Source organism: Miniopterus natalensis, chromosome 16 (assembly GCF_054644295.1).
Source record: "Miniopterus natalensis isolate mMinNat1 chromosome 16, mMinNat1.hap1, whole genome shotgun sequence".
Lineage (NCBI taxonomy): Eukaryota > Metazoa > Chordata > Mammalia > Chiroptera > Miniopteridae > Miniopterus > Miniopterus natalensis.
Window position 1 is genome coordinate 7,522,064 of NC_142096.1, and position 17,870 is coordinate 7,539,933.

Here is a 17,870-nt window from a genome sequence, read left to right on the forward strand (position 1 = left end):
ACTTTACATTTTATTTTATGGGCATTTATAGACTATTCTATTTTCTCTAGAAAATCAGTCTACAGAATCCTTTGTATTTCAAAAGTAATTATTAGCTTCAAACAATACAGACTTAAAAGTAAAACCTGAGAGATGTAGCCTGCTCCCCCCTTCCCGCCCCCAGCCTAATTGCTTCTCCCAAGGACACGAATTCCAATGTATTCTTCCAGGCCTTTCTGTTTCCCCACAGTGCATGTATGTCTCACACACACACGCATGAGAGTTTATTTTTAAATAAAAATAAGCATACTGCACATATTCTGTCACCTCTTTGCTTACTCGTGTACGGAAGAGATCTTACATGTCAGTGTGTCTAGAGCTACCTCATTCTTTTAACCAGCTGCGTGGTTTTCTGTCATGTGTTTGTGCCATAATACAGCCGATGGGATGGATATTTAGGTGGTTTTCATTTTTGCTCTTATAAACTGTGCTTTAGTAAACATCCTTACACAGATATCTTTGTTTCCTCATATTAGTATTTCTGTAAGAGAGATCCTGGAAGTGGGATTGGAAGGTCAGAGGGTGTGTGTGTAAATTTTGACACATACTGCCAAGTTATCTATTAATGTTAATTCAAGACATCTTTGGAATGCAGGTGTTTTTTTTGTTTTTATTTTTGTTTACTTTTTAAAAAAATATTACAGATGTCCCTTTTTTCCCCCAATGACCCGTTCCACCCTGTCCCACCCCCCTCCCAGTCCCTCTCCCCACCGTTGTCCATGTCCTTGGGCTGTGCATATATGCATATAAATTCTTTGGTTAATCTCTCCCCCTCCACCCAACCCACCCTCCTCTATCCCTCTGACATTCGTCAGTCTGATCCATGCTTCCATGTCATCAAATCGATTCTGTTCATTAGTTTATTAAGTTCTTTAGATTCCACATATAAGTGAGATCATGTGATGTTTGTCTTTCTCTGCCTGGCTTATCTCACTTAGCATAATATTCTCCAGGTCCATCCATGCTGTCCCAAAGGGTATGAGATCCTTCTTCTTTACGGCTGCATAATATGGAATGCAGGTTTTATTTTCATTTTTCCTTCGGATAAGAGGAAGCTGAAAAGTTTTGGTTTTGATATCAGAAAATTCTGGCTCTCTATCTTTGGCAAGTGTTCTTTGAGCCTTAGTATCTGTAAAAGGGGTATAATCTCTCTCATGGGTAATGTGTTTTGCTGACTGAAGTAAAAGATTTGTAGGCCTACACAATGATTTGAGGTTTGGTTTAGACTTTAATACTGTTCTGATACGAGTGGGTAGGAATTGGGTCAAGTTTAAAATCCCAGCGCGTGTTTGGAGCTATGGCACTTCCACTATAACTCTTCTCAGGGTCGCAGTACAGCGGAGGGCTGAGTGCGGCTCTGACGCCAGACCCCAGCTCTGCTAGGGAGCAGCTGTGATCTCCACCTCAGCCGCTCCGTCATGGACTAGGGGTTCCCAGCTCATAGGGCTGTTGTGCTGAGTAAACAAGTTCCCACATGCACATAAGGAGCTTAGGAAGTTGCCTGGTAAGTGCTTGAAACATGCACTTATGCTGCTGCTTCACTTGTGTGTAGTCTGGAATTTCACCGTCCATGCCATTGTGGAGTCTGAGGGCTAGAAAGAAGTAATTGTGGGGAGCGGGCAGGATGAAGACTCGTAGTTTGCGTCTGTAATGTAACATTAAAGCAGTTGGAGTGTCTCGGAGCTTCAGTCGCGTTGGAGCCCTTATATTGTCAGTGGCGGCTGCCGCTCTGGAAAGGGCCTGCTCCCCTTGCTTGCTCGCTTTGTGACGAATCTGCTGGTTCTCTGGGACAGAGCTGAGACCATTCAGCTGGCGCGCCCACCCTTGCCTCGTCCCTTCCCCTGTTCACGCTGGAAGGGCTGGTGTTCCCCACTCTATACCTGCACAGGCTTAGGGTCAAAAAAGTTAAGTGGTTTCTTTGTTAAAACTCCCAAATTTTGAGTCACAATCAGAATTTGAATCTATGAGTTCTGACAGCCGAGATCTTTCCCTTATACCATGTCTCCTGCCCTCTACTAGGTACTTACTGTGTAAGTGAGCCAAGCGCATTCCTTAACCAGAGCCCAAGTTAGCGCTATAGAAAAGACATTGGGGCCCTGGCTGGTTTGGCTCAGTGGTTAGAGCGTTGGCCGGCGGACTGAAGGGTCCCAGGTTTGATTCTGGCCAAGGGCACGCACCTCGGTTGCAGTATCGATCCCCGGCCCCGGTCAGGGCGTGTGTGGGAGGCACCCAATCCATGTGTCTCTCTCACGTCGGTGTTTCTCTTTCCGTTCCACTGTCTCTGAAAAGCAGTGGAAAAAATATCCTCAGGTGAGGATTGAGAAGAAAAAGACATTGGGTGTGGATCATGAGATACTAATTGTGTGGGTGTTTGGCAGGAACTCAGGAGCCCAGAACATTTCGTCGCTGATGGGCGCTGATGTGTCTAGGTGTTGGGTGCTAATTCAGTAACCTAACTTACTCAACCTGGGAGATTTCTCTGCCTCTGATTGCACCTGCTAGAGTTGCCCTGAAGCAGACACTGTGGGCTGGGTGGAACATAACCCACATGGCTTTATTGAATGATCACAAATCAAGAATTACCTTTAATACTTTGTACATAACAAATGCTTAGCAAATGTGAACTTGTCTTTGCTCTTCCCAGATGTTGGAAATAAAATATAAGAAATTGATCTAAGTATGGGGTTATTTTTCTTCATTCTCAGCTGCCTTTAAAAAAATAAAAATAACACAAGGTTAAAAACCATATACCCAGATATTATAAGATAGCTTATAATGAGTGAAACCTTGCTGGTGTTTAGAAAAATGTGGTTTTTGTTTCTATTAGCATTAGTAAAAGATGACTTGTCCTAGATTGTTTATAACAGTGGTAGTATGTATTGAAATCTTACTGAAAACTTTCCTAATTTCATATCTGTCTCTGTATTGAAGTTTACCCATTTCAATAATGTAAACATAGACAGCTTTAGGTTAGTATATGAATGTAATTCTGGCTTAAAAAAAAGAAAACATGACATCAGAACCATTTTCTTCACCAGTGGATTTATCCTTGGAGTATTTTTAGTGCTGGGCTCCATGACGTCGGAGAGAAAAGGGGCAGTAACACCATGGAAGTGATTTAGCAGCTGTAAGAATACCACCCGGGCTTGGTGAGCTGGAGAAGATGGAGCTGAGGAGCAACTGGACGGCATTGTTCATACCAGGAATGGTCAAATGGGGCAAGAAGAAAAAAGTTTAAACGAAGCAGAAGGCAGGCAGCAAACCACAAACAGTTGCTCAATATTGAAACTACTTATGTCCACAGTGGTTCTTTCTTGGGGAATTCAATAAAAATGCAGATTCATTGCCAAACTCCCTCAGAAATGCGGTCTTGAGTAGTTCTGAGAAATAATCTACATTTTTAACAGACACCCAGGAGACTCGGATGCTCACGGTCAACCAAACTGCAGTCTGAGACGGCCTTTTAAAGATTCTTCCTCTGGAGCCCCAGATAGGGTCATTGACATGATCTGTGAGCCTTTTGAGGTCCCTCTCACATTGTGACTCTTCTCTACTTCACACAGATCATACTCAATACGATCATTATGGGTCAGTTTTCCCTACCCCGTCACCTGAAGCAGCATTATGCATCATTAATCAATAGAACCAGAAAGTTCTTCCTCGATGTAGGCGTCCTGTACCCTTTCAAGGCCCATAGTATATCAAACTGAAATTCGCAAATACTGTCTGAAATGATTGAGGTCACATATTTATCTTTTAATTCAAAACTCACTTTGGGTGTGATTTATCACTTCTTGTAAAGTTTAAAAGAGCACCCAAAACAGACCTTCGAAGGGCAGCAGGTGGTGTGCATGGGGAAGCCAAGCGAAGATCCTGAGATAGAGAAAAGGCACTGGAGAAAGCCAGGGGTATTGTTGGTTTAGACCAAAAAAAAAAGGAATAAACTGTATGCACAACACTACTTGAACTTGAAAGTAGTGCTTGTTTTTTATAAACAGAAATGATCCAGAATATTAAATCCAAGAGCAGCTTTCACTTATTTCTCCATTTCCTGGTATGGGGATGACTCGGTTGGCAAGTTCTGACAAATGGTCCTTCATTTATCTTTTTCACCAACACAGCTCACCAGATTTTATATTAAACTATTTAGGTACATATTTGGGCTGATTCTCGGAGTGATTACACGTCAGTACGGGTTTTTAATGTTACTAGAAGCATAAAGTAACTTGTTTTTTAAAATAAAAATTGATTTGCATCCACAGGTACTGATTTTACCACGAGATGGCACTCTGGTGCCGCTGAAAAGCCAACAGTTTCTAGCAGAGCTATTTCATGGTTATGAAACACAGCCAATTTAGAGAAGCCCATTCTGATTTGAAATATTTTGTTAGAAGTGTTTATTAACATAAAGTTCTCAGAAAATGTCAGACGACTCATTCATTCTGTGACTTAATTCAGCCTGTGTGTGTGTGTGTGTGTGTGTAAACACCTTTCAGGTGATTGGTGCCAACCAGTGACAAAATTTTCACTTGTCAAAGATAAAATGAAAAATACTAAAGATATATGTATTTATTTCTGTCTGTGTGTTTTCATATATATATGAGCATATATTCAGCAAATAGTGAGCACGTACTATGAACAGGCATTGTTTTAGGTACTGGGATATGATGCTGAGCAGTAAGAAGGCACAGTGCCTGCCTTGGCGGGCCTCAGAACCTAGTGATCTGGTGGCAGCTTTACTTGACAAAATATAAACCTGGCAACCCCAAAATTAGAAAAAGTATTTTATTGATCTGTGAAATCCAAAGTCTAAGAACATACTTAAGGATATATGTCTAGAAAAGTCCTATAACATCAGTCAGTGGGTACAGAATTAGACCCATGCTTTTTTTCAGCTGACTACACAGTTGGTCTGGTTCAGCACTGTCCAAAAGGTTTGGACATTGATGATTTGTATGTTGATTTGTACATATGATGTACATTCTATATCTGTCACCCTGTGTGGTAGCTTCTGCCACCTATGGCTGTAGACCCCTTGAAATGTGGCTGGTTAAGGAACTTCATTTTAAGTCTTATTCAGCTTGAATTAATGTACGTAGCTCCATGTTGCTAGTGGCCACTGCGTTGGACAGTGCAGGTGCAGTTGGTCACATTTGAGTAATGAGCCATTTGCCCTTGAGTTTCCAATATGCCCATAGCCTTTGGCTTTTTCTGTTCCTGTGACTGGAAGAGCCAGCCTGGCTTCTATTCACTTTGATCGTCAGATGTCATTTCCCTACGAGTCTGAGAAACGAGGCGGGGAAAAGACTGCTCTCTCAATCATTGCTGATGGGCCTCAGATTGCTGCCCAACAGCTTTCTTTCTCTTTGATCACAGAAGATGACTACACCTACTTTGTGCCTCTGTGTGCAAGAGGGTAAACTGGTTGCAATACTGAAAGACCAAAAGCTATTTCTGATGGGAAATACTGAATGAGTGGGGTTGAAAACACAGTTGTGTGGTTCTGCTAGGAGCATCATTTCTTCTGTCAGCCAGTGCCCACTTAGCTCCCTGTGAGCAGGACATGCGCTGCGCCAGGCTCTGCAGGGAGACGGCGAGGAGGCCTCAGCACGGGTCCTTGAACACGTTATTTGTCTCTATTGGCTCTTAGGAACTTAAAAGTTTCATAAAATACTGAACAGTTCAGGCCTCTAACAAGGCTAGCAACATATAGGGATCCCTTGGACAGCGGCAAGTTGTGTGCAGAACTGGCACCTTGTCTGCGGGCGGTTTTCATCAGCGATACGTTGCGTGGATCTTGCCTTTCTTGAGTCCAGGGGCGCCACTCTGCGGGACACCGGGGAGCAAGCAGCGCAGTCAGTGCGCACGCTCCTCCCCGCTAGCTGCTGCTTCCACCTCTGCTCCCTGCACCTTGTTTGTGTCTCACCCTTCGCATCAGGCCCTCAAGCATTCAGGGGCCCTCCCTCCCTCCACTCCCAGCCCGCTTTTCCCAGTCTATTGACAGCCTCCCACTGGCCGCCTTGTCCCCCTCCCTGCTCACCTTTCGTTCACCCTGTTGCTGGTGGAAACAGGATTCTTTCAGGGTATCGCAGGAAACGCATTTCAAGGGTACGTGCGTAGGAGGAGGGGCTGTATTGTGGCAAGATCTACTGGAGGGAAAACAGAGACTGTCCCCAGGTGCCCGATGTCCCATCCACTACCAGATGGCCTAGCTCCATCTCACTACAAAAGAAGCCCAGCCTCTGGAGCCGAAGGCCCACACTGTCCTCGCCAACCTCAGGAGGAGGGCCAGGGCCCAGAGATGCTGGGGATGCTGGGCCATCAGCCCGGCACGGGCTCCAGGCTTCTGTAGTCCAGCTTTGTCTCCTTTCCCCATTTGCACCCCTGCACCCAGGCTCACCCGAGGGCGAGGGCGAGCGAGCCAGGGAATAAAGCCCCGGCCTTTGTTAGCTTTGATTACACCTCCTTGGGTTTGGGAAGGGGTGAGCTTTCTTTCAAACTATCCAATCTCTTTCCTGGCTCTTTGCGGGCTTGTGCCGGGCCCATCCCCTCACAGCCTTAGCTTCTGCGCATGCCTCAGCAGAGGAATTTCCCTTGACTGTCCTCCCCCAAAGTAACCCCTGGGGGTGGGAAAGCCGGTCCTGCCTCCCTCCTCAGGGCGGGAAGGGGGGTGTTAATCCCCTTGGCAGGCAGGGCAGCTGTCCCCCAAGCATCTGGAAGCCGTAGTTTCCTAGTCCATGAGGCTTAGGTTCCTTCTCGATCGTTAATAACTAACCAGCCGCCTGCGCTAACCAGCCCCACAGGAATGTCAAGTCGCTGCCCACAACCCTGAAGAGCGCCTCTTTTATGCCCAGAAGGAAGTCCCCGTGCTCAAATTGGAATTTTTCCTTTTTCAAATTTTAATTTGCCTCTTTATGTCTTTTCTAAAAGCAGAATGTTGTTTAATGTTTGTTTTTTAATTTGACCAGGGTCTCTGACGGGGGAGTTAGGCCGTGGGGGTGCGGGCTGTGAGCGCCCCCCTGGTGGTCTGCTGTTCTCTCCTGCCCCTTGGAGCTGCCCCACCTGCCAGGTTCAGAGCTGTGCTTTCTGAGCGTGACCTTGGGCAGCTGGACGTCCTGGGTCCTGAACCAGCTGCTTCATCTGTAGGAGAGTTAAGGTAACACAATAGGGTTATTGTGAGGATCAAACCTCACCGTACCCAGGAACTTCTAGCAAGGTACCCGGCACAGAGGAGGGGTCCAGCCTGCAGGGTGGGGCAAAAGCAGGTTTACAGTTGTGCGTCTGTGAAACAGTTTATTCTTGTATTATTTCCCACACGAACAACTGTAAACCTACCTTTGCCCTCCCCTGTATTAACTGCTATTTTTGTTAGTACTATCATTTTTAAAATAGGACTTGATTTTTGTTTGTTCTTTGCTTCTTGCCTTCTATATCTTATGTGAATTGAAATTAGTTTTCCTTTAACTAACTCTGTTTGGAAGGAAATTCCCCCACAAAAAACCCACCGAGATCATAGGACTGGCGATCTCACTCTAATCCCCAAGAGAACTGAAAACTCATCCCAACGAAAACTTGTACACAAAAGTTTGTAGCAGCATTATCATAATAGCCAAAGAGTGGAAACAACCCAAGTGCCCATCGGCTTATGCTAAACCAACAGATACACAGATGTGGTACATTCACATTTCTTAGAGGGGAAAGTTGTCTGTTTGCTCCAAACTGCTGCAGGCTTTTCCTGGGAGGAAGGGGCTCTGATCTCCACTCATTAATGTAAGAAGTGAGAGTCCCATCGTCTGAATTGCTGCTGCTCTAACTGCTCTGTTTCCTCTGCCTCTAGAGTCGCTTAGGTATTTGTTCATCTCAGCTCTAAGGGATCCCTGACCTTCTTCCAGAGATACGTTGGGGTACATGAATTGATTGCTTGAGAAGTGTTCCTGTGCAGCTTGGGCTGGGGCTGGTGTAACTAAGTACTGCTGTGGAAAGGAAGTGTCACATTTTCCATACTCACAGCTTCCCAGATTTTAATTGGCTGCCTGCCCTTGCGTCAGAATTTCTTTTCTAAAATAAATGATGTGGCAGGCTCTTATCTTTACACCCAGGCAGCCAGCTTCAGTTCCTCCTGCCTGGGAAAGTGAGCGCTCCAGCTCTAAGGTGGCGCACAGTGCTGTGCTGGTTCAGCCAGCCTCCGAGAACTCACCAGATCCCGCAACAGTCACACTTACTAGACTCCTCTCTTTTCCTCCTTCGTTAATGCCATTGTTTATTAACTTATTTTTCTTGCCTTTTTGGGTTTTCTAGTTTCCCCTATTTGCTGCTTAATTTGGTATGATCAAAAAAAAATTTTTTTAAAAACACTCTGGTGCCCTTCTGACTTCTTCACCGGGGTGATTTCTTCTGTTTGCCCCCACTTTTATTTCAGAACCCCTTTCCAACAAACCTGCCTTCTCTCCTGTGAGGGTTGCAGTCTGGAAGGAAGCCTGCGCTTCTGAAACTTGGTGTTGCTAAGCAACCGTTTCAAATATTTGCTGAAGTCGAGAGGAAGGCTGATAGACCCTGCAGCTAGGCAGTGTGTTGGTTAGGGTTTCCCAGAGGAGGGGAACCAATAGGAGATATATAATATGTCGGCTTTTGTAATGAATTGGTTCACAAGATCATGGAGGCAGGAAAGTCCAAAACTTCTGGAGCCAGCATCCTGCTTCGAGTCCAAAGTCCAGAAGCTGCTATGAAACCAGCAAGAGCTGCTGTCCCAGATCAGAGGCCATCAGGCAGGAGGAGGTCAGCTTTGTGTCTCCTCAAGCCTTCAGCTGATGGGATGAGGCCCACCCTCATTAGGGAGAGCAATCTGCTTCCTCAAGTCCACCAATTTAAATGTTAATCTCTCCCCAAAATACTCTCACAGAAACACCCAGAATAATGTTTGACCACCTCTCTGGGTACCCCAGTCAAGTTGGCACGTCAGATTAACCCATCACAGCCAGCTCTTGCTTTCTCAGTAACCACACAATCCTGGGTTGGGGGTTATTGGGTTATATGTTGTTTGATACATACAGAAGCTGAACCAAAAGAGAAAAAATTAAAATCTCAGTTCAGAGCTGTGACATTGTTTTGTTTTCCATCGCTCTGGTTTTGCATTCTGGTCGTGAACCTTTTTACCATCTTTGCACATTCCCTTCTTACTGGTCTCTGATCCACTGTTTCCCAGTCCCCACAGGAATTGTTCCAAACTTCCCCGTTTTCCAAGGCCCGGTCCCAGCTCTGCCCCTTTGCTCTTCGCCTGAGGTCGGCCCTCTCCTCTCACAGGTGGGAGAGCCTGAGCTTCAGAGAGGTTAATTACTTTGCCGAAGGTCCCACAACTAGTGAATGGTCAAGCTGGGGTTTAACTGGAAACAGCTGGGCTTGTTACTCCTCGGACCCTACTGTGCTCGTGCCAAGTGCTAAACGCCCTGGTTTCCCAGCACCCCCAGGCTGCTCCGTGCCCCTGTGCTCCCGCTTCTGGAAAGGTGTGTCCTGCTCCCCGCGGCACCCCCGGCCCCTTCCACATGCCGCACTCGGCTCCCATCTCCCGTCCAGCACCCACCTCTGGGTGCACGGTCTCTGGCACTGTGTTTACTCCTATAATTTTCTCTTCCCAGTGTTTTTTCTCTTTCTGTTTGTGTTATATGAGCACACGTCTGTTCTTTTATCCTAAGAACTCTCCCTGGGTCCGATGTCCCTCTAGCCCCTACTGAATCCGCCTGTTGCTTTTACACCCCGTTCTTTGCTCTGTTTGCCTGCGAGTAAGCCCTCGGCCTGCTGAAAGTCACTGTCGCCCATCCACTGAAGCTAATCTTGGTGAAGTCGTCAAAGGCGTCCTGTTTGATCAAATGCAGCGGCTGCTCTGCGCGACTCAGTAGCATGTGTCGCTGTGTATCGCTCCTGTTTTCAGAGACTCTCATTTCTTCTGTGCACCGCTTTCCTCCCGTGCGGCCCTTCCGCCGGGCTCTCGCCTGCCTGCTCCTCAGTCGCCCGAGGGCTCGTTCCCCCGCAGGCAGGCGCGGCTGGAGCTCCGGATCCAGCAGGCCTAGGGAGGGCCACGGTTTTGCGTCCAGCGGGTCCCAGGTGATGGCCACGGACCCACCTGCTGCCGCCACCGCCGCTGCGCCAGGGACCGCGCTCTGACGTCGCCATTGCTGGGTTTTCAGAACGTCCTTATTGTGGGCCCTCCTTTGTGCCGTCCTGCCCATCTCATGGATTCCGGTCTCATCTCTGAATTTGGTCGCTCCTTCCCACACCTCTCTAGTCTGGCAGGCGGGGTCCTTCGAGATGGTCTTCGTGTCTCGGGAGGGGACCGTTGCCGTTTGGTGTTTGACTGTTCCTGTGCCTTGGAGGGTGCTTGGTCCTGCCCGCTCACTGGAACGGCCCCTACCCCCCTTTCTAAATGCCCCCAGGGGCATGGTACCACCCCGGGTTGAGAAGCACTGGGTCCCCCATCCTGTTCCCCTTGTACTGTAGGAGCTGCAACCCCAGGAGCGCCACCCTGGGGACCAGAGGGGACAGACGTAGCCTTCGTTCCTTACATCTGTGGAAGACCCGAAAGCGGCCAGTGGAGCGAGTTTCCGTGCGTGGCCAGGGCAGGGGCCAGGGTAGGCCAGGGGCTGGTCCAGCAGAGGGGAGAGGGCGCGGGAGGGAGCTGTGCTGGGAAAGGCCTGCGTCCCCGTGAAAGAGAAACACCAGGCTGCCTTCCGTGCCCACCCTGACCCGCATCAAACTGGCCACCCTTCGGTGCACAGGACGGTGCTCAACCGACGCAGTCACTCCAGCTGGGCCAGGGCTCTCTGCTTTTAGGCCCAAAGGTCCTTTTTCCTGTCTTGTTGGTCCAGAATTAGGCTAGGAGGCAGGAGACCTGGATTCTGGTCCAGACTGCTCTCCGGCTGCCTTGGGTCCAGTCCCTCAGCCTCCTAGAACCTTCGTTTAGGCTCAGGTTGGCAACGTCAAGTGCTGCACAAGCATGGGCGTCGCTGTTGTCAGGAAGATGCAGGGGCACTATGTAGGCGCCTGAGAGAAGCAGCTGTGCGGACGATCCCCGCAGCCCTCCTTCAAGGGGGCCCAGAGAGGCAAGGGCGCAGACGGAGTGGAAAGCTCCACAGGGGCATATTTTTGAGGCTGATGCAAAACCCCAGGCAGTGACGTTCCAGTGACTCAGCCCAGTGGGTGGAAGTGATTTTAAATAATAACAGTATCAACCGTCTTCCCCTTCCTGCAGTGTCACACATCACTGAACACAATCTCTCCGCGGCACCCACGGAGTCAGCTGCTCTGGGGCCGAAATGAAGGGAATGACACGTGTATGTCGCCGCACATCCCTCTGAGCCAAAGGGAGAAAATAACCCATCTGTCCAGCAATGTCCATTCTCTTCCGCGGAAACCAAGCCCAGATAAACAAGGGGTGACAGCAAGGTCACCTTGTACATTCACCCATTTTAAACAGCCCTCTCTGAGTTAAGGGGGGCGTAATTATAGCTGCCACCAGCAGGGAAGAGGCCACTTGAGTTAATTAGAAAGGGAAGCCACCCAATTCCAGTTAAAACCGTTTAGAAATGGGTAGCATTTTAGAGAGAAACTGCAGCAATTGGATCAGGCAGCTTACAGATGTCTCTCTTCAGACAGAACAATGGGGGAATCAGCTCAGGAAAGAGAGTGCAGGTCATGGCCGGGTTTGGATCTAAAGGGTTTCCTGTGACTGGCTCCGAGGTCCAGTCAAGGAACCAAAAAGCGCCCGGCCACCCTGAGAGTCTTGTTCCTTCTTGACCCCAGGTGCCTCCAGAGGGGAGGACCTTGCTGGGGCTCCTGAAGGATTGCAGGGACTCGAGCAAAACTCAAAGCCTGTGTGCTAGCAACGGAAGGAGAGAGGAGGGTGGTTTCTTAGGAGCAGCCGCCTCATGAATAAAAGCAAGTTGGAGGTGGAAGGTGTTGGATTGAAAGACGGATGCTGGGCACAGGGTCTGGTGCATGAGCCAGAGGTTGCAGGGGGTTGGAGCTCATTCCCATCCCTCAGCTTCGCTCGTCCCAAAGCCTGAGGCTCCAGGTTGGGATCTGGGAGCAAAAATGAGCTATTTTGTGTGCATAGTTTTAGGGAACATTCACTGTGAACTGTCAGGACAAATGCAGATTAGGGAGAAGACGTTTACTTCCCCTGTTGAAAATAAAAGAAGCAATTTCCCTCTCCTTTTTCTTTAAGCATTAACTTTAATTTTTAAATTTTTTTTATTTATCTTTATTGATTTCAGAGAGAGGAAGAGAGAGGGGGAGAGAGAGAAACATCAATGATGAGAAAGTCATTGATCAGCTGCCTCCTGCACACCCCCCACTGGGGATCGAGCCCGAAACGCGGGCATGTGCACTGACTGGGAATTGAACTGCCATCTCCTGGATCCTAGGTCGATGCTCAACCGCTGAGCCACACCTGCCGGGCGAGCATTGACTTTAGAAAACGTGTCATTGTAAGTTCCTTCTCCCCTCTTTGAAAAATATATAAATCCTTTCGGGACAAGATTGGCATTTTGTCAGCTTTATGACCCAGGAACTCTTCCGCAGGAACCTGGGAGCCATCTCTTTGAAATGTAAACATCAAGGGAGACAGCACCCCTGTCTCCCAGCTCAGGTGGGAGGGTAGGTTCCCGACTTCGGTTCTTGTCTTCTTGAAAGATTTCAATCACAAAGCAAAGTGTAGAAAAGAAAGCAAAAATTTATTGACCTCAGTAAAAATATACTTAGGGCAGTGAAACAAGGAAGGGGCCTAGAAGCAGCAACAGGAGAGCCTAGGCTGGGCTGCTTGGGCTCACTGGGAAGTCAGAGAAAAAGGGGGGCCTTGGAGATAGGTTCAGGAGGTTAGCCCAGGACGAGCTGCCCTGATGATTCCCCGAGGCCCTGCCCCAGCCAGCTTGCAGGCCCACCCAAATTGTTTCCAGTGGCTTTTCCATACAAATGGCCTGACTTGGCTCATGCTTCAGACTTTCCTAAAATCTCTCAAACAAGCAGCATCTGGCCTCAGGGTGCCCTGAACCTCTCACTAAGTGGCCCCAGGCCTGGTACTAGCAGCAGCTGGCCTTGGTTTGCAGCTTGGCCTCACCCGGGCACCTCCAAGCCCAGCACAAAGTAGCAGCCATCTACAGATCACTTTGTAGCTCCTGCCAGATTGCCCCAGGCAGGGCACAGGCCAGGGCTGACCTTGGCCTGCACCTCCTGGGAGGCCCCAGAGCCAGCATACTGGGTGGGCAGCTTCTGACCACATCAAAGCACCACCCAACCACCTCCACAGGCAACACACTCAAGGGGCGACTCAGTGGGCACCAGAGCCCTGCTGAAGGAAGCCCTGCTCTGTGGGGTGGGCCCCTGCACAGCTGGTTTTCCACAGTGATGGATGGTCGGTGGTCAGTGGTTGCAGCCAGTCCTTGCAGCTGATCGGCCTGGGGGGTAAATCCCTCCGGCTGATGCGCCAACAGCGATCAAGGCTCAACTACAGAGGAAACCCCCATGGGGGTGCACCTCGAGTGTCCAGCTGGGGTGATCAGGGAGGCTGTGCCCCTGGGCCCTACAGGACACCTGCTACATAAGGCCACTCTGCTAAGACTGGGAGACACAGCAGCTCTACCTAGTACATAGAAACAAACACAGGGAAGTTGCCAAGATGAGGAGACAAAGAAATATGTCCCAAATGAAAGACCAGACTAAAACTCCAGAAAAAGAATGGAACAAAATGGAGACAAGCAACCTGCTATTGCAGGGTTGAAAACACTAGTCGTATTGCTCGGCCAGCGTGGCTCAGTGGTTGACCATTGACCTGGGGATCCAGGAGATCGAGGCTTGATTCCCCATCAGGACGTAGGCCTGGGTTGTGGGCTTGATCCCCAGCAGGGGCTGTGCAGGAGGCAGCCGATCAATGACTCTCTCATCATTGATGTTTCTCTCTCTCTCTCCCTCTCACTTCCTCTCTGAGGTCAATAAAGATATATTTAAACAAACAAACAAACAAACAAACAAACAAATAAATAAATATATAGTTGGCTGTTACAGGATAGTCATAGGGATGTAAGGTACAGGATGGGAATATAGTCAATAATATTCTAATAACTTTGTATGGTGTCAGATGGGTTTGAGATTTATCGGGTGATCACTTAGTAAGTTAATGTAATGGTTAGTCACTGGGGTGTACACCTGAAACTAATATAATACTGTATGTCAACTGTAATTGAAAAATAAAATGACTAAAAAAACAAAACAAACCAATTTTATTGTAGGCTAATGAGTCCCTGTGGTATCTCATTAACATATCGAAATGACATTGAATGAAAGGATGTTATTTGAGAACCTGCTGTACTTTCATTTTATGGTGGTTCCAGAAGGTAATGGGCTTGTCCAAGCTCATGCAGACTGGAGAAAAGCAAGGAAATGTTAAATCCAGAGTGTGCTCCAGGACACCCTGTCCTGCTGCCATCCCACCCATCCCACAGGAGTCCACACCATTCGGATCCTCACTGTATTATAATAGTATAATTTTCTTTTCTAATAACTTGCCATGTGATTAGAAACCGCATTTCCCCCACATTCCTGGTCGTTTGATGAATTCTTAAAAAATGCAGTTTGTTCCACTTCTAGGTATGTGTGCAAGGGAAATAAGTGAGTGCATATTTCCACAGGAAGACGTGTGCCTTAATGCTCATAGCAGTTTTATTCAAGATAGTCCAAACTGGAGACAACCGCCTGTCAACAGGTGAACGGATAAATCAGTTGTCACATTTTCACACAATGGAATACTATCCAGCCACTAAAATAATTACACATGGATACATGCAATAACATTAGTGAATCTCAGAAACATTACACTGAGCTAAAGAAGCCAGACACAAAAGAACACACACTGAATGATTTCACTTACATGAAATCCTGTAATAAGACAAAGGGATCTATAGTGACACCTGGGGTGGGGGTGGGAGAGCGTGACTGCAAATGGGCATGAAGGAACTTTGGGGGAAGGTGGAAATGTCCTATGTTTTGATTAGGATAATGGTGACACAGGTGTACCCATTTATCAAAACTGAAACTATACATAAAATGGGTGTAGCTGATTGTGTGAAAATTATACTTCAGTAAAGCTTATTCAAAAACTAATAATTTTTTTTCTTTATGCACAAAATTTGAACTAGAGACCAAAATGCAGTTTGCTTTCTTAGACAAGGTGACCTGGTTCGTGCGATGAGGGGAGAGGGCCCCTTCTGCAGAGCCCCCTGAATATGTCACGAGCTCAAAGTGGCCATAAGGTCATCCCAGTCCATCCCCAGTCTCTGGGAAGGAAACCAAAGGCCGGCTCGTGCTGACAGGCAGCTGGGAGTGGAGCTTTCCCGGTTCCCTGGGGGGCCTGCACTGCCAGAGAGGAATGTGCAGCCCACGGCCAGCGGGGCTCGTGATGAATCGGTGTTTTTATGGCAACCAGAGGGCTGTGATTCACGCGCGTCGAAGTTGATGGGAATATTAAGGGCTCCCTTCTCCAAGGGGGTGAAATAGGAAACTCCCTCTTTAAATATTACATTTCTTTTAAAAAGAATGTCACTTCGGCTCCTCCCCACTGATGCTTTGGGAAAGATAACTGTCAGGTTTTGTATGTGGTTAAGACAAAGCCTTCCTCAGAACAAGACAGTGTAGGGAGCAGGAAAATCCCCAACTCTGTGTTTCATGGAGCCCTTGCTCCTGCCAGGTGAAGGAAGGTGGTGACACCGCCCTCCTCTGACCGGTTTTCCCACCCTCAATACAGGGTCAGGCGGGGAAGATGGGCCTGAACTGTAAGTCGGTGTGTGAAAATGGACGTCAGGAAGCCAGCAGATATCAGAACGGGGTCCTAGAGAGATTTCCAAAGAGGCCTTGGTACATCCATCAAGTTTCCATCCACCTTAAGTGTGGGCTTTCTCGAAGGTTTGGGGAAGAAAGTGACAGAGGAGGCACTGGAGCGATGCATCTGTAAGCCAAGGGGTCACCCTTGGAGAGGACCTCATGGGCTCTCCCCCTGGGTCAGTGACATGCACAGTGACTTAGATGTTTGCAGCCCCACGGGAACAGCTCTCAACTGGGAGATTGGCATTGTGATCAGTGCATGGACTTTGGTGTCATATAGACCAGGGTTTAAACCCTGTCTTTGGTGATGTGGTTGACATTGGACAAATCACAAGTCATCTAACCTCCCTAAGTCTCAGTGTTCTCATCATGAAAATGGGGCTTTTCATAGTATCTTCCTCCTAGTGTTGCTGCGAAGATTAAATGAGATAATCTGCGTTCAAAGTACTTATTAAACAGAGACTGCGACATATAAGTGCTCCGTAAATGTTAGCTATTAGTCATCAGAGCTGGGTGGAGAACCGTGCCTCCATCTGACGCACCCGCTCCAGCCTGAGAAGACTGTCCCCTCGCACCAAAGGCCCAGCTGATTCACTGTTTATCAGAAGGGGTGTCCTTGCAGGGAGGTGCACCCGCCAGTGTCTCCAGCTGCTTTCCAAGGTTGACTCGGTGCAAAACGCAGCTGCGTCTCTGCAGAAACCTGGTCCTGTCTGTCACCTCTGCTTCCCTGGCTAGAGGTGGGGACACAAAGGAAGGGAGAGCTGCCTCCACACTCTCTGTCTGCTCTGAGGATGCCAGGACTTTAAGGACATTGTGAGAGAGCAGGTAAAGGCAGTCCTGCAATGTCAAAAGCAGGATAGAAATTAGACCCAGCCATGTCAGCCGGTCAAGGAACAACAATGACAAGACTAAAACATTTTTAAAGATTAAAATAATAGCATGGCCCTGGCCCATTTGGCTTAGAGCATCAGCCCGTGGACCAAGGGGTCGAGGGTTCAATTCCCAGTCAAGGGCACATACCTGGGGAGCTTCACGCATATGGACAACTTCTGCCGTTAGAATGCCCTGTGGGCCCCTCGGCTTCTTTCCCATCAGCTCCTGAGCTGCCAGCTCCCTCCGAGGCAGCATTTTCACCGGTGATTACAAATGAAAGACCCGGTTGTCTGCTCTGCTCATTCCCCCCTTTCCCCTATTTACTATAATCAGGAAGTCAGTTTTTCATTGAGGGTGAGGCAATTACTTTTCTGTCGAGTGAAGACTAGCAGAAGGCAGACTGAGCCTCATTTCCACAATAATTTAGGGAGACAGGATTGAGAAATAGCCTGACTTCCCAGTGTCTCTACTTCTCTCGTCATATCTCTGCCTCAATCAACAGCAACGGCCAAAGTGACATTGACGGTGTAAATGACTGGTCTGTTCCCCCTTATCTGGGAAATGAATGAAAGTCATCACCTGTTCCCCTGAGCTGGGCTGCGCTGTGGTCTAACTTTATATGTAAGTACAGTTAACAGCCTGCCCCACCCTAGGAGCAGTATCATGAACAGGAATTTGTGATTTTTTTCCACTTTCCCGGGACTCATTTTTATTTGCAAAGCGACTCTTTGAAAAAGGAAATGAGTAGGATGCACCACGTATCTTTAATAATTGGAGGTCCAGGTTAGCTGTCTTTTACTTAAGCAAACAGCGGATAAAAATTGTCTGAAAGTGCTCTCTTTTCTCTCTGAGGAAGAATCTCAATGCTCTGGCCTACTCTGTGCTACGTGGACATTTCTGAGAACCTTCCAAAGCTCCAAGAAACTAGTTCGTCTCCTTGCTTCTGGCCACGGTCAGAAGTGAGAACATTCTATTCCACACCTTGAGCTTTGCCTTAGAGACCCAAGCCCTGTGTGCCTGGGCTCCTGGCATTGCAAGCCAGCAGTCTTCTGCCAACAGCGCCAGCCAAAATCTATTCCATCTCTTCAGTTCTT

General features: G+C 48.0%; 1 long non-coding RNA gene across 1 annotated transcript; it reads left to right on the forward strand.

Annotated features, from left to right (window-relative positions):
- Positions 1-6,073: 6,073 nt before the first annotated feature.
- LOC107546019 (uncharacterized) lies at positions 6,074-8,495 on the forward strand. The gene is made up of 3 exons (XR_001604083.2): positions 6,074-6,147; positions 7,008-7,195; positions 8,459-8,495. It is a non-coding gene; the product is annotated as an uncharacterized LOC107546019 (long non-coding RNA).
- The last annotated feature ends 9,375 nt before the right edge of the window (positions 8,496-17,870 follow it).